The sequence below is a fragment of the Sminthopsis crassicaudata genome, chromosome 3 (genome assembly GCF_048593235.1).
Source record: "Sminthopsis crassicaudata isolate SCR6 chromosome 3, ASM4859323v1, whole genome shotgun sequence".
Classification (NCBI taxonomy): domain Eukaryota; kingdom Metazoa; phylum Chordata; class Mammalia; order Dasyuromorphia; family Dasyuridae; genus Sminthopsis; species Sminthopsis crassicaudata.
This window is the reverse complement of record NC_133619.1, coordinates 2,338,930-2,356,025: the sequence shown is the minus strand read 5'-3', so window position 1 is coordinate 2,356,025 and position 17,096 is coordinate 2,338,930. Positions and strand designations below refer to the sequence as shown.

Sequence of the window (17,096 nt, the reverse complement as noted above, 5' to 3'; positions counted from 1 at the left end):
CACAACTGAAGGAAAGGCTGGAGTTTCGAGCCCTCCGTAAAGGGAAGGCTTTTGGAGTTTATTGTTCTGTACTTAAACCCTCCCAGCAGAGAGAGGCATGTGAGGACACTGAGATGCTTCTCCTGGAACATGCAGGATGCTCCTGGGCAGAGGAGTTGATAGGAAAGGAAGCAAGCCACAAAGTGCTGAGCCCTCGGTAAAGGGCACACTGCTCCTCCTCCATCATGCACTAAAATTTGACAGGGAAGTTCAGGAGCAAAACCCAACACAAGACTAACCATTCAAAGCTTAACAAACAGTACACTCACTCTCCTCCCCCCACTCCCAAGCCAGACTTCCTGCTTCTTCCTGGCAGATGGGGCAGGTGACCCTGGCTTCTCAAAGGCTATGCCAGCAGAGCAGAAGTTCCAGCCCTTCTTATGGATCAAAAGGGTCCTGGAGCATGGGTCTGTCGGTAAAGATTACTTTCGGTCCTGGTCAAGCGCCAATCTAGCTGAGCTACAAGTCAGGTGAGCGGGGCCGTTTCCTGGTGGTCATAAAAATCTACCCAATGCCCTTCAATCTTGGGTTTCTCTCCTTCCTCTTCCAAACTGATTGCAAAAGGTCCAGAGAGCAACAGAATCAAAGCATTTTCAGACAGTCTATAAATGTTTAATGGCTAGTAAATGGATTTCAATGACCAACAAGGTGACACTGTTCAAAGTAACTGAACCACGTGAAAGTACAGACACTCAGCTTCCTTGAAAGCCGGGGCTGCCTCTGTGTCACAGGCACCAGACACTTCTTAAGCAACTTACAAAATGCTTTTAATTCATTGCCTGAAGAAACTGAGCACTCCCTTTTGTACTCGCGCACACAGTAGGCATTTTAAGGCTTGTCTGGTGATAGACATCAATGTCAGCATTGCTATAAATGAAAAAATAAATAAGGAAAGTTCGGTTAAATGATGAAATCACTACTTCTCAAGAAGAGGGGATAAAAGAGTTACCTGGAATGATTTCACTAAAATACATTTCTGTCCCCTCCACTGGAAGCAGGTGATTATTTGGTATCCTAAAAACTAACTAGGCCCACTTATCATAGAGAAATCAGAGAAAAGAATTCTACCAAGAATCTTGTGAATCTCTTCAAATCAAGTCAGCAAGTACCTAATAATTAGAAGACCTTCATGTGAACTAAACACGGAGAAGGAGGGCATCCAGGCCTGAAAACTAGTTCTGGATTGTAGATGACTCTTGTCTTCCTCCAGAAGAGAATCAGAAGAAAGCGATAACCCTAAAACTGACAATATCTTTAGCAGGCAGGTAATAGCTGTGGCCTGCAAACTTTGGCCCTAAGGAAGATAGGCTAAATTCCAGGAACACAAAGCTAAAGCAGACTCAGCCCCTGCCCTGAAGGAACTCACGTTTTATCAGGTGAGAAGATATGAACAATCCCCAGGCAGGGACACAAAAGGAGCAGATAAAAGGTAGCCCAGAGACAGGCACTAGGATGGGGAAGTTGGGATAAAAGGGCCAGAAAGCCTCTGACAGAAGGCTGTCTCTGAGCAGTGATACAACATATCAAAAACTGCCAAAGGGTCCTGAAGGAAAAGGCCGCAGCAGGGCGGCTTGGGCAGGGAGGATCCCAGTAAGGGCTTCAGCATCAAGTGCCTCTGCGAAGGGCTCGCACATATCCAAGATGGAAAGGGGTCAGCACAGTCCTCAAAGGCCAGGAACAAAGTTCTCCAAGGAAGAACTGTTTCACAACCATTTGAAAGGTCTCTAACTCACTAAGAGAAGAAATGTAAATCAAAGCAAACTGGCAAAGATGGCCAAGGCTCGGTGGAGGCCGCACTACCCCAGGGCAAACTGGGGCCGCCTGGGGCAGTGCTGAGCCCTGACTCAACTGTCCCGAGTTTAACTGGAACTCCCGGCACTAGGCCCCAGAGGCTCCAAGTACTTACAAGAAAGGTCCCACAGGAGCAAAGTCCCGGAAACAAAGGGAGGCTCACGGTGGGCCCCGATTACCCACGAGGATCACTCCGTGTACACTGGAAGCGGAAGGAGGAAAATGGTGCGGAGGAGACTTTACCCACACAGTCAGAGTGAGTGGTCCAGAACCGCCCTGGAGAGGCCGCCCGGGCCAGTCACAGGCAGTGTCAGGTGTTTGGCCGAAATGCTTTTTCTTTTTCAAAGTTTGTTGGGAAGACAACTGTTTGAAAATGAATTCAATATAAAAAAGCGCGTCCATAAAACGTTTTTATTTAAATCTCTTCAAGGGTAAGAACCCACTGAAAAATAATGTTTACGAGTCATTCCTGAAGCTCTTCCCATCAGTCCCACAGCGTCCACTCAACTTACAACCTTAAAAAAAGAGTGAGTCCGCACGGTTCTTCGCTCCAAAAGGTCAGAGTCTTTATACAGAATTGGGAGAAACAGTCAAAAGGCGCTCGTCCCTCAGCTTTTCTACTCAGTTCTGAGTGACATTAGTCCCAGGTCTCTCCCTGGCGGGTCATTCCCCACAATCTTGAACATTTTAAGACAAAGGGATTTAAACACACAAGAACACAAAAGCCCGGTCCCGGTTCTGCTCTGTGACCTTTAAGATGTAAACACAAAACCAGGATTTGGCTTCAGGTCCCTCTAAGGCAGCCCCGGAAAGCGCCTTCTCCTCTCCCTCCTCTCCTCCTCCTCCTCTCTCCCTCTCCCTCCTTTCCCTCCTCCTCTCCCCCTCCTCCTCTCCTCTCTCTCCTCTCCCTCCTCCTCTCTCCCTCCTTCCCCTCTCTCTCCTCTCCCTCCTCCTCTCTCCCTCCTCCCCCTCTCTCTCCCTCCTCCTTTCTCCCTCCTCCTCTCTCCTCTCCCTCCTCCTTTCCCTTCTCTTCTCCCTCCTCCTTTCTCCCTCCTCTCCCTCCTCCTTTCTCCCTCCTCTCTCCCTCCTCTCCCTCTTCCTCTCTCCCTCCTCCTTTCTCCCTCCTCGCTCCCTCCTCTACCTCCTCCTTTCCCTTCTCCTCTCTCTCCTCTCCCTCCTCCTCTCTCTCCTCTCCCTCCTCTCTTCCTCCTCTCCCTCCTCTCCTCTCCCTCCCCCTCCTCCTCTCCCTCTCCCTCCCCCTCCTCTCTCTCCTCCTTTCCCTTCTCCTCTCCCTCCTCTCTCCCTCCTCCTCTCTCCCTCCCCCTCCTCTCTCTCCTCTCTCCCTCCTCTCCCTCCTCTCTCCCTCCTCTCCCTCCTCCTTTCTCCCTCCTCTCTCCCTCCCCCTCCTCCTTTCCCTTCTCCTCTCTCCTCTCCCTCCTCTCCCTCCTCCTTTCTCCCTCCTCTCCCTCCTCCTCTCTCCCTCCTCTCTCCTCTCCCTCCTCCTCTCTCCTCTCCCTCCTCCTCTCCCTCTCCCTCCCCCTCCTCTCTCTCCTCTCCCTCCTCCTTTCCCTTCTCCTCTCCCTCCTCTCTCCTCTCCCTCCTCCTCTCTCCCTCCCCCTCCTCCTCTCCCTCCCCCTCCTCTCTCCCTCCTCTCTCCCTCCTCCTCTCCCTCTCCCTCTCCCTCCCCCTCCTTCCCCCTCCTCCCCTCCCCCTCCCAGGATTGCCCCACTCGGCTCCGATCTGACAGCATCCAGGAGCTCCCGGGCCTCGGGAGCCACACCTCGATTTGGACAAATGAACATCGGCCCAAAGCCAGGCTGCTGCCCTGCAGAGTGTGCCCCGCGTGCAGGCCGGAGCAGCCCCTCCGAAAGAGCCCGGTGCTCCTGCCCAAGTCCCCGGAAGGGGGGACCAGGTAGAAAGTGCGCCTCATCTCAATAACAGTCAAAGTTTCCTCCCCTCCCCCGCCCGGCTCCTGGGCTGAGAGCAGCGCCGCCGGTGACAAGGGGATGACAGGGCGAGTCCGGGACCCGGGCGTCCCCCACCCGTGGGGGGAGAAGGGCCCTGCTTCATCACGTGACCCAGGGGCCCACCGCAGGCCCAGGCGCTCCCCACGACCCCCCCAGGCCAGGCTGAGAGCCGGCCCTTTCTCCCTGGGCAGCCCACGTGGGGCTGAAGGTCCCGGGCCAGGGGCTGTGGGGAGGGTCGGGGCTCAGGACCGAGGAGAGCTCGGGTTTGGGGGCGTGGAGGGCGCCCTGCTCCGGTGGAGGCGGCCCCAGCGCTCAGACCCCGGCCCAGCTCCCAGCAGAGCCCGCGGCGGCCCCAGGGTCAAAGTCGACCCTGGCCCAGGGCGGAGCCGCCGCCGAGGCCGGTCCGGGACGGAGCGCCCCCACGCGCGTCCGGGGCAAAGGCGCGCCCCCACGGCCTCCGGCCCGCTGTCGTGGGAGGGGGGAGGGGTCCCGCGCCCCCGACCTTCCTCACTCACCGGCCTCCTCCTCCTCCTCCTCTCCCTCCGCGTCGTCCTCCTCGTCCTCCTCCCCCTCGTCGTCTCCCGCCGCCGCGCTCAGCTCAGTGCCATGGCCCGGGCCCGCCGCCCCGCCGCCCCCGGGGCCCTGGGCGGGCTCGCTGGGCCGGGGGCTCCGGGGCCGCGCGGGGGCCGCGGGGGCGCGCGCTCCGTCCCTCAGGGCCTCCGGCCGGCCGTCGGGGCGTCGGTCAGTCGGCTCACGACGCAGGAGCGGCCCGCGGCGGGCCCGGCCCGGCCGGGCAGGACGAGGGCGGCGACGGCTGGGCCGGGGGCGCAGGCGACGCGGGGTCCGGGGGGGAGCGGCTCACGCGGCGCGGCGGCGGCGGCGGCGGCAACGAGGGGCGCGAGCGCGAGCTCGGGACTCCCGCGCCGGAAGTGAGGTCACGTGATTGACTCATCCCGAGCCCCCGAGGGCAAAGCGCGGGGGCGGGAGCGGAAACGGCAGGCGCTGGAGGGGCGGGACCTAAGCCTGGAGCTACTCCCCCTAGTGGTCCCGCCCCTCCGGCTCCTCGGCGCGCGCGCAGGCGGGCCGGGAGCGAGCTGGCGGCCCAGGGAGCGAGGAGGGATGCAGGGGGGAGTACGCGGGCGCGCGTAGCGAGGGGTCAGATCGGGCCGGGCCGGGGGACGGGCATGCGCACTGGGCCGACCTGGAGCCTACCCTGAGCCGCGCAGATCCGGCGGCTGCCTGGGACCTGGAAGGTCGCAGACCGCTGTGAAGTGCCTACTGTGTGCCCGGTCCCCTGCTGAGCGCAGAGGGCGCCAGAAAACGCCAAAGATGGAGGCCCTGCCCCCCCGGTGCTTGCGAGGAGCGCACCCTCTAAGCCAAGAGGCGTCGTGGGTTTAGTGCCTGCTGTATGCCTTGGGGAGACAGCCCCCCTTCAGTTTACACTCTAAGCCAATTGTCAGCACATGTTAAGTACCAAGTGTATGCCTTGGGGAGACAAACCCTGGCTTCCGGAAGCTTACACTCTAAGCCGAGAGCCGGAATGTGTTAAGTGCCCGCTCTATGCCTCGGGGAGACAAAGTCTGCCCCTTTCAGCTTCCACTCTAGGTCAGTTGTCAGCACGTGTTAAGTACCACCTGTATGCCCTGGGGAGAGCCCCGGCTTCCAGAAACCTGCACTCTAAGCCAGGAGCAAATACAGGGACTGAAGCCCCGCTGCGGGCAGGAGGACTAAGGCGGAGACCACGGGGAGGAGGAGGACGGTCTCTCGGGAGGAGGGGGAGGCCTGGCCGGGGAAGTAGTAGCGGTGCAGAAGGGAAGCCCGAGCCGGCAGCTGGCGCCACGCAAAACGTGCGTCCCTGCCCAGGGCCGCCGACCGAGGATGGCGGAGGCAGGTTCATTCAGGGTCAGAGGGCGCTGGGCGCCGGGGGGAGCGGCGAGTGCGCGGGCCTGCGGCCCCACCGGTGGGGAGGACGTGCGGCGGCCGCGCTCCCCGCCCGGCGCCAGTCCCCGAGGGACTCTTCGAGCGCCGCGGTTTTGCACAGGCCCGGCGCAAAGCACTGTTGGTAGGGCGGCCCGCGCCGGGTTGCAGAGCTCATTGTGGGACGGGAAGTCTCGGGGAAACTTGAAAAAGAGGAAGCTCTGGGGAGCTCGGGCCGGACGGGGAGCACTGGCTCTGAGGAGCGCACCGTGCTCCGGCCGCTCCTCCCTCCGGGCCGCAGCAGGCTGAGCCGGGCACGGCGTTCCCCGCGGGCCTGGCGCGGACAGCGACGGAAGAGGGACCCCCGCGGTCCCAGCTCTGCCGCGGCCATAACTGGGCTGCCCCCGAGCGGGTCCCGGCCTTGCTGGGGCCGCCTCCAGGAGGGTTCAGGGAGAAGCCGGGGTGTCGGCGCTCCGGGAGGGTCAGCCTGGCTCGGGACGCCCGAGCGGAGAACTCAGGATCCACTCACGGGGACTACGCGTGGCCCGGAAGGAGAGCGTCCGGCCAACGGTGCCCCGCGGGCCGGCACCGCGCAGCCTGCGGGCAGCCTGGGGTCACTTCGGTTCTGTCCAGTTTGCCCAGAGACAGAAGAGCGCTGCTGCAGCTCTTCTTGTTCCAGAAACGGGCCTGCCTCTGGGGCGCAGGCGCTCGGGGCCCCCTAGAAGTCCACCCCCGCCGCCTCCCCCGTGACCCCCACTGTGACCCCTGCAAGCCAGTTTGGCCCCTCTCAGCAATCCCCCAAAATGGGCCCGAGAACGGTTTGGACTCAGATTGTGTGAAGCTTGGACCCAAAGGGGCGGGTCCGCTGACCACTCGCTGCCACTGCCCTTTTGTCCCTTTTTGTTCTTCCTCAAGATTCCCTTTTTGATCTGATTTTCCTTGCGCAGCAAGATAATTGTGGGGATGTGTGTAGAATTGTACATGTGTGATAGATACTGAAATACTTGCGTCTAGAGGAGGGGGTGGGGAGAAGGGGGGGAGAAAAATTTGGAACACAAGGTTTTGCCAGGGTGAACGCTGAAAACTACGCGTGTGTTTTAAAAATAAAAAGGTTTTTTAAAAAATTTTAATCATCCTTTGAAGAAACATTTCCCTCACTTCCATGGGGACCAAGAGAAGAACTCACTCTGGGGAAAGACAACCCCCTCCTGGGAATTCCAGAGCCTTGAGGCTCTTCTGACTAAGCCTATCTCCAGAAACCTTCAAAAAGAGAGAAAAAAGACCAAAATGGCCTCCTGCTCCCAAACAGATCCCTTAATCTCAAAGAGGCTGAAATAACTGAGTCCTACGGGGCAGCACGGGGCAGGGCAGTAGCAGCCCCACAGCCAACAGGGTCCTGAGGAAGTCGCAGCTAAGTTGTTTTAAAATGAAGAGAGTCTTAGCTCCCCTTTCTAGGGCACCCGAAGAGCTACAAAGCACCTTTCTTTCCAACCGGGGCATGCAGTACAAGCATGGCCCCCTCCGAGGTTCAGAGAGGGAGGAGAGCTGCCAGGGTCACAGAGGCAGAGGGGATCGTATTTGCATGGCCATAGAATTATGTCCTTCATGAACTAAACCATAAAATCCCTGAGTTACATATACTGGATCACTGGCCCTATAGGGGAGGGGAGGGAAGGGAGAGAGAAAAAAATGGGAACAGAAGGTTTGCAAGGGTGAATGTTGAAAACTATCCATGCATGTGTTTTGAAAATAAAAAGCTTTTTAAAATGTGAGTTATTGTTTAATATTCAATGTGCAATAAATATGCATTATCATGAGTTTATACAAATTATAACTATCAACTAAAAAGATGAACAATTGCTTAGTAAAAGGTTTTGGATTTTTTTTTTCCAAAGATAGAATGAGTCTTTTTATTAAATGCTAAGCACGGAAGCCTTTGGGAGAGGCCAGGAAAATCAGTCATATTCCCTCAATTCAGCTTACCATTTATTATGAGTCTGTAGAGGAAAAACAATAAACACAACAATCACATTCAAAACAAAGGCATCCAAAAACATTACCTCAATATAGGCAGAAAAAACCTTTGACAAAGAACAATCTTCATCAGTACTTTTAAATCTGCAAAGTATAGCTAGGGAGATAAGCAAACATATGCAGTGGGGAAACACTAAAAAGTGTCTCAATAAATTCAGGAATAAAGCAAGGCTGTTCACTCTTCATTATTGAAATGCTAGCAATAGCAATAGGGCAAGGAAAAGAAATGAATGGCATAAAAATAGGCAAAGAGGAGGTAAAATCATTCCTATTTGGTGGTGACATAATAGATTAGTTTAAAAATCCTAGGGAATCAAACTAATTGAGACAAGTCAATTTACCAAAGAATATGAAAAACACACACACACACACACACACACACACACACACACACACATATATATATATATATGTATACACACATATACACTATATATAGTCAATTACAAAATAGTCTTTAAATAAAGACATTTAAGTTACTGGAGCAATATCCATTGCTTATAACTAGACCATGCCAAAAGATAAAAATGATAATACTATCAAAGTTAATTTGTTTATTTAAACTATTTATACTATGGAAAGGATAGTTTACAGAGCTAGATAAAATATCAAGAAAAATAATGAAAATGATAGGAAAGAAACAGGAATAACAACTTATTTTATAAAGCAGCAATTATAAAAACATGTGGTACCACTTTAAAAAAGAAAGGAAGAAAGAAAAATAGATCAATAGAAAAAAAAAAAAAACAGTATCAGAAACAATTGAACCCAATAACCCAGAAATCAACACACACACACACACACACACACATATACACACACATTTACCTAGAAAAGAACCCTTTATTTGATCAGAACTTCTTGGGAAAATGGAAAGAAGTCTGAAAGAAGGAAGTAGGCTTAGAACAACAATTTATATTATAACATATTCCAAATAAACTCAAAATATATATGACCTGACAAATAAAAACAATAACATCAAATAATGAGAAGAGAAGCAAATTGTATATTTTTTCATCTCTGTGAGATTAATTCTTTACCACATAAGGAACAGAGGAAATTATAAAAGCAAAATAAATCATTTGATTACATAAAGCTGAAAAGCCTTGGCACAAACAAAACTCATATGTCTAGAATGAAAAGGAAAGAGATTGAATAAATAAATAAATAGATATAGATAAATTTAGAAAACATCTGATATTCAATGGATTGACAGCCAGGATACAGGGGAAAATAATCATGTGCATGATCAGAAGCCAAGTGATATGAAAAATGATCAAAGGATATATAATTCTCAAAAGAAAAACTGAAAACTTAACAACCACATGAAAACATGTTTCAAATCTCTAATAAAAATGCAAATCAAAACAGCTTTCCAGTTTCAGTTCACATCCATCCACTGACAAAGATGATAAAAGTGGATGTTGGAGTGACTTTGGAAAGCCAGGCATGCTAATACAAAAGTGAAGTGAATTAGTTCACCATTTTGGAAAGCAATCTAGATTTATGCATATTAGGGACTAAGACTTTCATTCCCTTTGCCCCAGAGATTCTCCTGCTGGCATATAAACCAAGGGGCTTGCTCATGAAAAGAAAAGCTCTCTCTCTATAACAGGATATTTATAAAAGCACTTTGTGGCAGAAGCAAAGAATTAGAAATTAAATAGATAACTCAGGAATCACTAAAATTGTACATGAATGTAATAGAATAACAACAATAAAAGTTTACACTTGAATAGCAAATCAAAGTTTACAAAACACTTTGTAAATATTCCCTCGTTTGATCCTTGCAATGACCTTAGGATATAAGTGCTATTATTTTATCTTCACATTACAGATGAAAAACAGTCCAAGAGAGATTAAGGCACATGCTAGGGTAAGTATCTGAGGCTAGATTTGAACTCAAGTCCTCCTGATTCCCTGTTCCACATTCTGTGCGCTGTCATATCACCTAGCTGCCAAATATTTCTGTACTTTATAAAATAATTAACATGAAGAATGCAGAACTTTAAAAAGACTTATAAGAACCAATGATTCGAAGTTGGAGGAGAGCCAGAAAAACAATGTACTCTGTGACTACAACAATGTAAATAAAAAGAACAACCAGACCAAAAAGAATCAAAAAGGAGTGTTGCAAAATTACAAAGTATAATCCTGGTTCCTAGAAAGATTTGAAAACTATCCCCCTCCTTTCCTTCTCAGAGAGGTGGAAGATAGACAAGTATAGTATTTGATACATATTTTCAGACTGTCTTCACGTTAAGCAATTATGTTGATTTTTTTTCTTATCTTTCTCTTTTGTCTTTAAACAAAAACAACTCATTATTTGGTATAGAGGGTGTCTCTCTAGAATGGGGAGGGAAACTGAGAGAAATTATACTGATTCAAGAAATAACAATAATGATAAATTAGCTTTAAAATTTTTTTTAATGAACAAACAAACCAAAAAAATGTAACTAGAAAGAGTAACCAAAAAAATGAATGAAACTGAATGTTAGATAATTATAAAGATCAAGTTTGGCCCCGTAGAAGAGAAAGCAATACCTCCCACACATGTATACTCTCTTCCACGTTTTGGCAAAGCAGGGGAAGGGCTCCCCACCCCCACCCCAAGAGTCTAAAACATTATATACAATGTCTCTTTAAAAGTGTTTTTGTTGTGTACAAAAATGGGAATACGAGCCACTGGCCACTGAGCAGGCCAGGCTACATCCAACTGAAATCCAGAGGACTCGGGGAAAGAACCCAGCATTGTGAGCCCTTCTGATACAGGTGTAGGAAGCCAAGGAAGAAAGTCAGCCAAGATGGATGGGTGGGAATGGAGAGAGATCTGCATCATGGGAGGGAACAATGGTTCTGGCTTCTGGCTACTCTGAAGTAAAAACTCTGCGTGGGGCTAAACCCTGGCAAAGGGAGACAAAAAGGAACTAACTCCTCCCCTCAAAAGGCTTTTATTCTCAAATCCTTTCTCTCTCCTACTGCAACCCAGTCCTAAGTAGCTACAGTCCTGGTTTCTAGGGTCATTCCATTATTCTAGAACGCAACAATTGGTACAGTCATTGGACGATGGGTTTCTGATGGTTTGGGAGGAGTCTGGGAGCCAGAACCCCAGGTAGAGAAGAGGGAAGCTGGAGGGGATTGCCCATTCTCTGAGTATTTGTTCCTCTGCCCCTGCCTCCACAATCCCATGAGCTCCAGTTGCAAGCAAAGGGAAACATAAGCTTCCGTGGCTCAGCTCCAAGGAAGTGATGGCACATGCTGAGACAGCCGGACCAGCTCACATTCATGCCTAGAGACAGAAGTTCTGAGTTCAGATTCTGCCTCTCAGGCATCTCATCACTGAACATCTTGGGCCTAGTTTCCTCAGTCATGAGATAAAGGGATTGGACTAGATGCCCTCGGAGATCTCACCCAGCTCTAGAGATATGATCAGGAAGCAGGGACATGATTTCTCCTCCCTTTCAGAGGAGATTACCTCTGGTGGAGTTCTCCACCCCTCTCTGGCAATCTCCCCACTTCTCACTGTGTCATTTTCCCTTCATATCAAATCAAATTTGGTGGCCACCAACATCTTCTTGGGTGTAAGGAAGAAGAGGAAAAAAACCTACTGACTCCTTCTAGGTGCCCCAAACCCAGTGAGAGAGACTCAATCCCCACTCTCAGCAAGGTCACGTTTATTGGTTTGGATTTTGGGGATTGATTTGAGAACAGTTTCTTCTTTGCTGCAGTCAGAAACACAAGATTCTACCTAGTGGACCTGACTCTAAGACATCAAAGGAAAGAAAAGATTGATAAATGTCCCGCACATGAAATCCTAGAGATCTCTTGCTTCTGGGGTCTTCCGCCTGCCCCATCCCCTCACCCTTTCCTCCTCGACAGAATCCGCCAAACCAAAGGGCATCCCTCCTTTGCAGCAGTAACTCTCTAATATTACCCACTTTGGGCATACTCCAAAGCCCAGAGGAAAGAATCTGCTTCCAAAAAGTTAATGTGGCTCAGCACTGTGGGTCGGTCCCTAGGAGGTGCAAATTTCCCCAGTCCTAGCTCTGGGACCTTCATTTCTTTCTTTATTTATACAGGTCCTTCCCCTGACCTCATGAGCTCCCTTCACCTAGTATATGCTAGAGTAGGGCAGCCTAGCCCATATTTTCTACCTTCTTTTTCTTTTTTTTTTTACAAGGCCAGTGATAAGGGTTATATCCCATCTCTAACAGTTCTTTTCAGACCCCCAGGATCAGGGAAGAGAATAGAATGGAAGATCTGAGCCACAGTTGTCTCTGGAACTAGTGGGAGACCATGAAGCTGAATGGTGAGAGATCAGCTTGCCCACGCGTGCCTGTGGGTGAGATAAGGGGAAAGGCGAATTCCTGGCATGGAACAGTCACAGTCAAGTTCAAAAAGGAACTAACTCCTCCCCTCAAGAGGCTTTTATTCTTAAATCCTTTCTCTCTCCTACTGCAACCCAGTCCTAAGTAGCTACAGTCCTGGTTTCTAGGGTCATTCCATTATTCTAGAATGCAACAATTGGTACAGTCATTGGACGATGGGTTTCTGATGGTTTGGGAGGAGTCTGGGAGCCAGAACCCCATGTAGAGAAGAGGGAAGTTGGAGGGAATAACAAAAGCCAAATGTGGAAAAATAATTCAAAAAACAACCATTTTTCATGCAACTGAAAATCAAAGGGGAAAAGGAGGGCACTCTGAACACCATCTGATTGCACCAGATCCTTCCTGCACAGATGTCATGGACTCCAATCAATACCATCTCGCATAGGAGAACTGGGGCCCAGCATGTATCTGGTCATAGCCACAAACAACTCTGAAGCAGGAGTTTGTTTTGGATCTGTCTGCACTTAATTGCCAGGCTGTTCCTTGGACAGGGCAGGAGCCCTTTTTCCTCTGCTAAAACCTCCTATCCTCCACAGGCTCTCCTTGGCTCTTTGCTCCCCTCTCCTTGGCCTTCATGGTCCCACAATCTACTTGTTCTTAAGCCCATTTGGCCAGCTCAACCTCATCTACTTGGAGCAGGTTTTGATCTGGGAAGGACATCCCCTAAATAGGTTCTGGTAACATTGTTTCCTCCTCATGACAAGCCTACCTGGATCATGGGGAAACTCCTTTTGCCACCTGCTCCAGTGGATAGATGCGAGTGGGCCAGTTTGAGCTGTCTAGTTCTTAATCTTACCCAGACTTTTCAGGTAAATCTTCAGTCTGCCTGGACAGAGGGTTTAGTCTCCATTCTCTGGGTCAGCCTTCTGTTCTAGTCAAAACCAGATACTCTCGCAGCTGTTGCTGCTGAATTGTGACCCAGATGTTTCCAGGGAACCAGCTGTTTGCACATCCACAAATTGCTCATTATCTTACTGGCACTTTTTAGCACCATGGATAGAGTGGCCTGTGGGACATCTTTAGCCCCCGGAACCACAGGGGCATTGCCCTATATGCCCTACCCCTATCCAATCTTGAAATGAAATTTGGATAGAAAGCTCAACATCTACCAAGGAGATAAAAAATGCAGTGACTTTAAACCTTAAGCAAAATATCACGTTCACCATCACAATCCAAAAATGAAAAGCCCTGAAAACCAACCATCAATATCGATAATAAAGAAATGCTAGAGGCTTTTCTAATAAGATTAAGGGTAAAGTAAGGACGTCCGCTGTCATCTTTATTATTTGATATAGTTCTAAGTTATAGCAATAAAACAAAAAGAAGAAATTAAAGGTATAAATAAACATAGGGAAACAGGAAACAACTTTACTGCTATTTGCAGAAGTCACAAGGGTTTACTTGGAAAAATTAGTGGAAAAAATTAGTGGCATCAGTAAAATGGAAAGACATAAAACAAAAGGACATAAGTCATTTTGTCCATTACCATAAAAATCCATCAAGAAGAGATAGAAAAATAAATTCAATTCAAGATAACATTAAAATAAATGAAAAAAAAATCTGGGAGTCCAGCTACCAGGATATCACATAACTACAAAGTATTCTTGATAAGAATAAAGACAGATCTAAATAGACAGATTATTTATTGTTGACGGTTGGGCCATGTCAATATAACAAAAATGTCAATACTACTAAATAAGTTTATAAATTCAGTGTCATGCAACTATAGAAAAATAGAATTACTTGATAGAATTAGACAAAATAAGTTTATAGATTCAGTGCCATGCAATTCAAACTATAGAAGAAACATAATTACTTGATAGAATTAGATGGAATAAAGTTCATATGGAATAACAAAAGGTCAAGAATTTCAATGGCAATAAGGGGGGAAGTGGGAAGTAAGGAGGCTTATAAGTATCAGATCTCAAAGTATATTACAAAGCAGAATTATTATAATATTTACTACTGATTAAAAAAGTAGAAAAGCTAATCAATGGAACAGATCGGGAACAGAAACACAGAAACAATTCAGCTTATTTGTCTTATCTTACCTCCAACTTCTGAGGTAAAAGTTCTCTATATTTATGATAAAACAGCTGAGAAATTGGAAACCAATCTGGCAGAAATTAGATATGGAATCACATCTTATACAATACGGCACACTAAGTTCCAAATGCACATGTAAGTTAGATATAAGATGTCCTATCTTAAGTTAGAAGAAAGAGGAGATACCTTTTACAACTATGGATGGAAAAATTCTTGACCAAACAAGAATTGAGAAATCACTGGAGCTATCTGAACAATTTTGACAACTTGAAATTGAAAAGGTTTTGCACAATGTATAGGAAACTGAGTCAAAAAAAACAAAACAAAACTGCAGTCCAAGGCCAGTTTTAAACTCAGGCCTTCCTGACTCCAGCACTGGTGCTTTAGATACTGTGCCATCTGGCTGCCCCAAAGGGACTGGAAATTGAGAGGTTATCTAATAAGTGGGGAATGGCTAAACCAATTATGGCCCGATGACCATCCCTCAGTCATTATTACTTAGTAAGTAATGACAGCAAGAAGCTGATTCAGAGAAACCTGGGAAGGCTTGTGTGAACTAATGCAGAACAAAGTGAACAGACCCAGAAGAATAATTTATTCGCTGTGTACATCATAAAGGATATCTTTAAAAGGCTTCAGAGCTCTGATCAATTTAATGGCCAATGGAGACTAGAGGCTGAGGATGACTCTCCACTTCCAGGCAGCTAGGAGCTGGACTACAGGTGCTGATGAGTCATAAACATTAGTCATCATCCTTAGGTGAATGAGAGAGAGAGACTATACTTATCTGTTACAAGGGAGGGCTTTCATTTTTCTTTGGGGTTTGGGGAAAGCAGATAGAAGGGAATGGGAAGGAATTGGAGGGATACTTCAAAGCAAAAGAAAAGACAAGAAAGAAAATGAATCAATGAATCATTTTAAAAATATATCAAAGAGCAGAAGGAAGTGCAGAAGGAGACAGAGACAAGCACAAAGTGTGTAATAGATAACAATAATAAAGTGCTTTCCTGTAAGAAATAATGTATATGAAGACTCAGAGAAGTATGAGAAGACTTATATGAACTGATACACAATGCAATCAACAGAATTAGGAAAACAACAGAGAAAATAACTTTTGGGTGGTGATAGTGACCACCCTGGGTCCCCGAGGAGAGTGTATCTTTGTGGAAATTAGCAATGGGAGATAGGGGGTAGGGGGAGTCCTCTTGTGCCAGTCCTCTTGGACCCAGCCACTCTCAGCAAGCTACACTTGCTGACCCTTCCTCCTTTTTCCTAGAGTGAGGATGGAATAGACTCAAAAATCAATGTTATATAAAAACAAAAGCTATCAATAAAATGTTATTTTTTTAATAAAAACAAAAGAAGATACCTGAGAGGAACCAAGTAAGAGATGGAAAAATCCATGGATCAAAAGGGGAAATCTTGTCAGTCAGATTCACCCAGTGTCAACAATACAACAAAGACTTTTCCCTATTACTCTACCCTTAGGCTCCTCTGTGGCCTGGTGGTCATTTGGGGAAGAGGAGAGATAACCTGCTTATCTTTTTCCCCTGTGGAGGAGTCTGAGTCCCTAAGGGAATGCAGCCCCCCTGGCCCTAGAGCTGGAGTCTGGGAGCTTCATTCCTTTACTTGCCTAACAAAGGGAGGCAGGGCCCTTGCCTGGAGGTACCTGAAGCAGCAAAGTTGGGGTTCAAACCCCTGCCTCCTTTTTTCAAAGCCTTCCTACTACATGAGGTTGCCCCCTCCCCAAGCACAGAATAGAACAAGGAGGAAAGAGGAAGGTTCTCTTACCGTGGTCCACTGCTCTGTGTGCCTCAAAATGGTCCAAGCTTCTGGTGAAGAACCTCTCTTGGACTGCAGACAGCTCCAGACACCGCAAGGCTTTCTAAGGATCCCTTGGGTGGGGGCATCTCACTCAGGGTGGGGGGTGGGGACAGGTGCCACCCTTTTAATTTCCTCTTCTATCCTTTTGTGAGTCAGGACCCTTTACTCTGGGAGCATCCAATTAATATTTAATGAAATCTCTTCACTTTCCAATAAAACCTTTCTTCTGAGTCCATCAGGGCCAGCTTTTGTCACACAGACCCAGATTCTGCCCCAATCACAAGGACTGAATGTTAGGCCTTTAACTTGTCAATGATAAATGAATGAAAATTTCTTTTAAGTCTTGTTAGGTGCAAAGCACTGTGCTCTATACCTGTGTGGGCAGGACTCCCTCCATGGGACCAACAGTTCCCAGATATCAGTAGCAGCCCAATGTTCAATAACAAGGTGGCTTTGTCCATGTGTCCACTTTGGAGCTTCCCTGTGTCTGAGAGCCTCTTTCACTTCTGCTGGAATGAAATGGGGCCTTTCTGGGGCAAAGCCGGGGCCCACCTGGGGAAAGGCTGACAGAGAGAAATGCTGATCTGTCCCTTTGGGGGCTGGAGCACTGGAGAACCGGCCGGTGGATAATGAGCCTCCTGGTCAGGAGGGTTCAAAAGCAGCCCAAGCCAGGTTCCCCTCTGAGTCTCGGGCACCTACATCATCCTGTGGGGGTGCACAGCAAAGCCTCTATCAGTCTCAGGGGGGCTGTGCCTCCCATTGCCACAAACAGGGGCAGAGTCAGAACTCCCCCAACCCCCATTCCCTACCTAGGGATGATGGGAATGGGAGGAGGCCCGAGGAAGCTGGCCCATTTTCTCTAAGCTCTTCTTGACTCCTCTCTGTCTTGGGGTAAAACCAACAATGTCTGACATCACCTGAAAATAGAAAAGGCTATTCTCTGGGGCATGGCCCTGAACTCCGGGCAGCTGGCAAGCTGGCCCCCACCCACACTGCCAGAGCCACACCCAGGCAGGCAGGACGCCAGCTGCCCCTCAGTGACTGAAGAGCTATTTGGAGTCGGGTAGGTTCTGAACTTTCTCTTTAGCTC

The 17,096-nt window shown here is 48.5% G+C and overlaps 1 protein-coding gene across 3 annotated transcripts in view; it reads right to left on the bottom strand.

Annotated features, from left to right (window-relative positions):
- The window catches only part of ATP13A3 (ATPase 13A3), a 73,231-nt gene extending 57,117 nt beyond the window's left edge, over positions 1–16,114 (bottom strand). For 2 of the 3 annotated variants that reach the window (XM_074297817.1, XM_074297820.1), the window contains exon 1: positions 4,313–4,469. The gene's annotated coding sequence lies outside the window, so the exon portion shown is untranslated. Of the gene's footprint in view, positions 1–4,312; positions 4,470–15,973 lie in introns of those variants that run through there. The other variant, XM_074297819.1, reaches the window with a different exon arrangement.
- Positions 16,115–17,096: the final 982 nt, after the last annotated feature.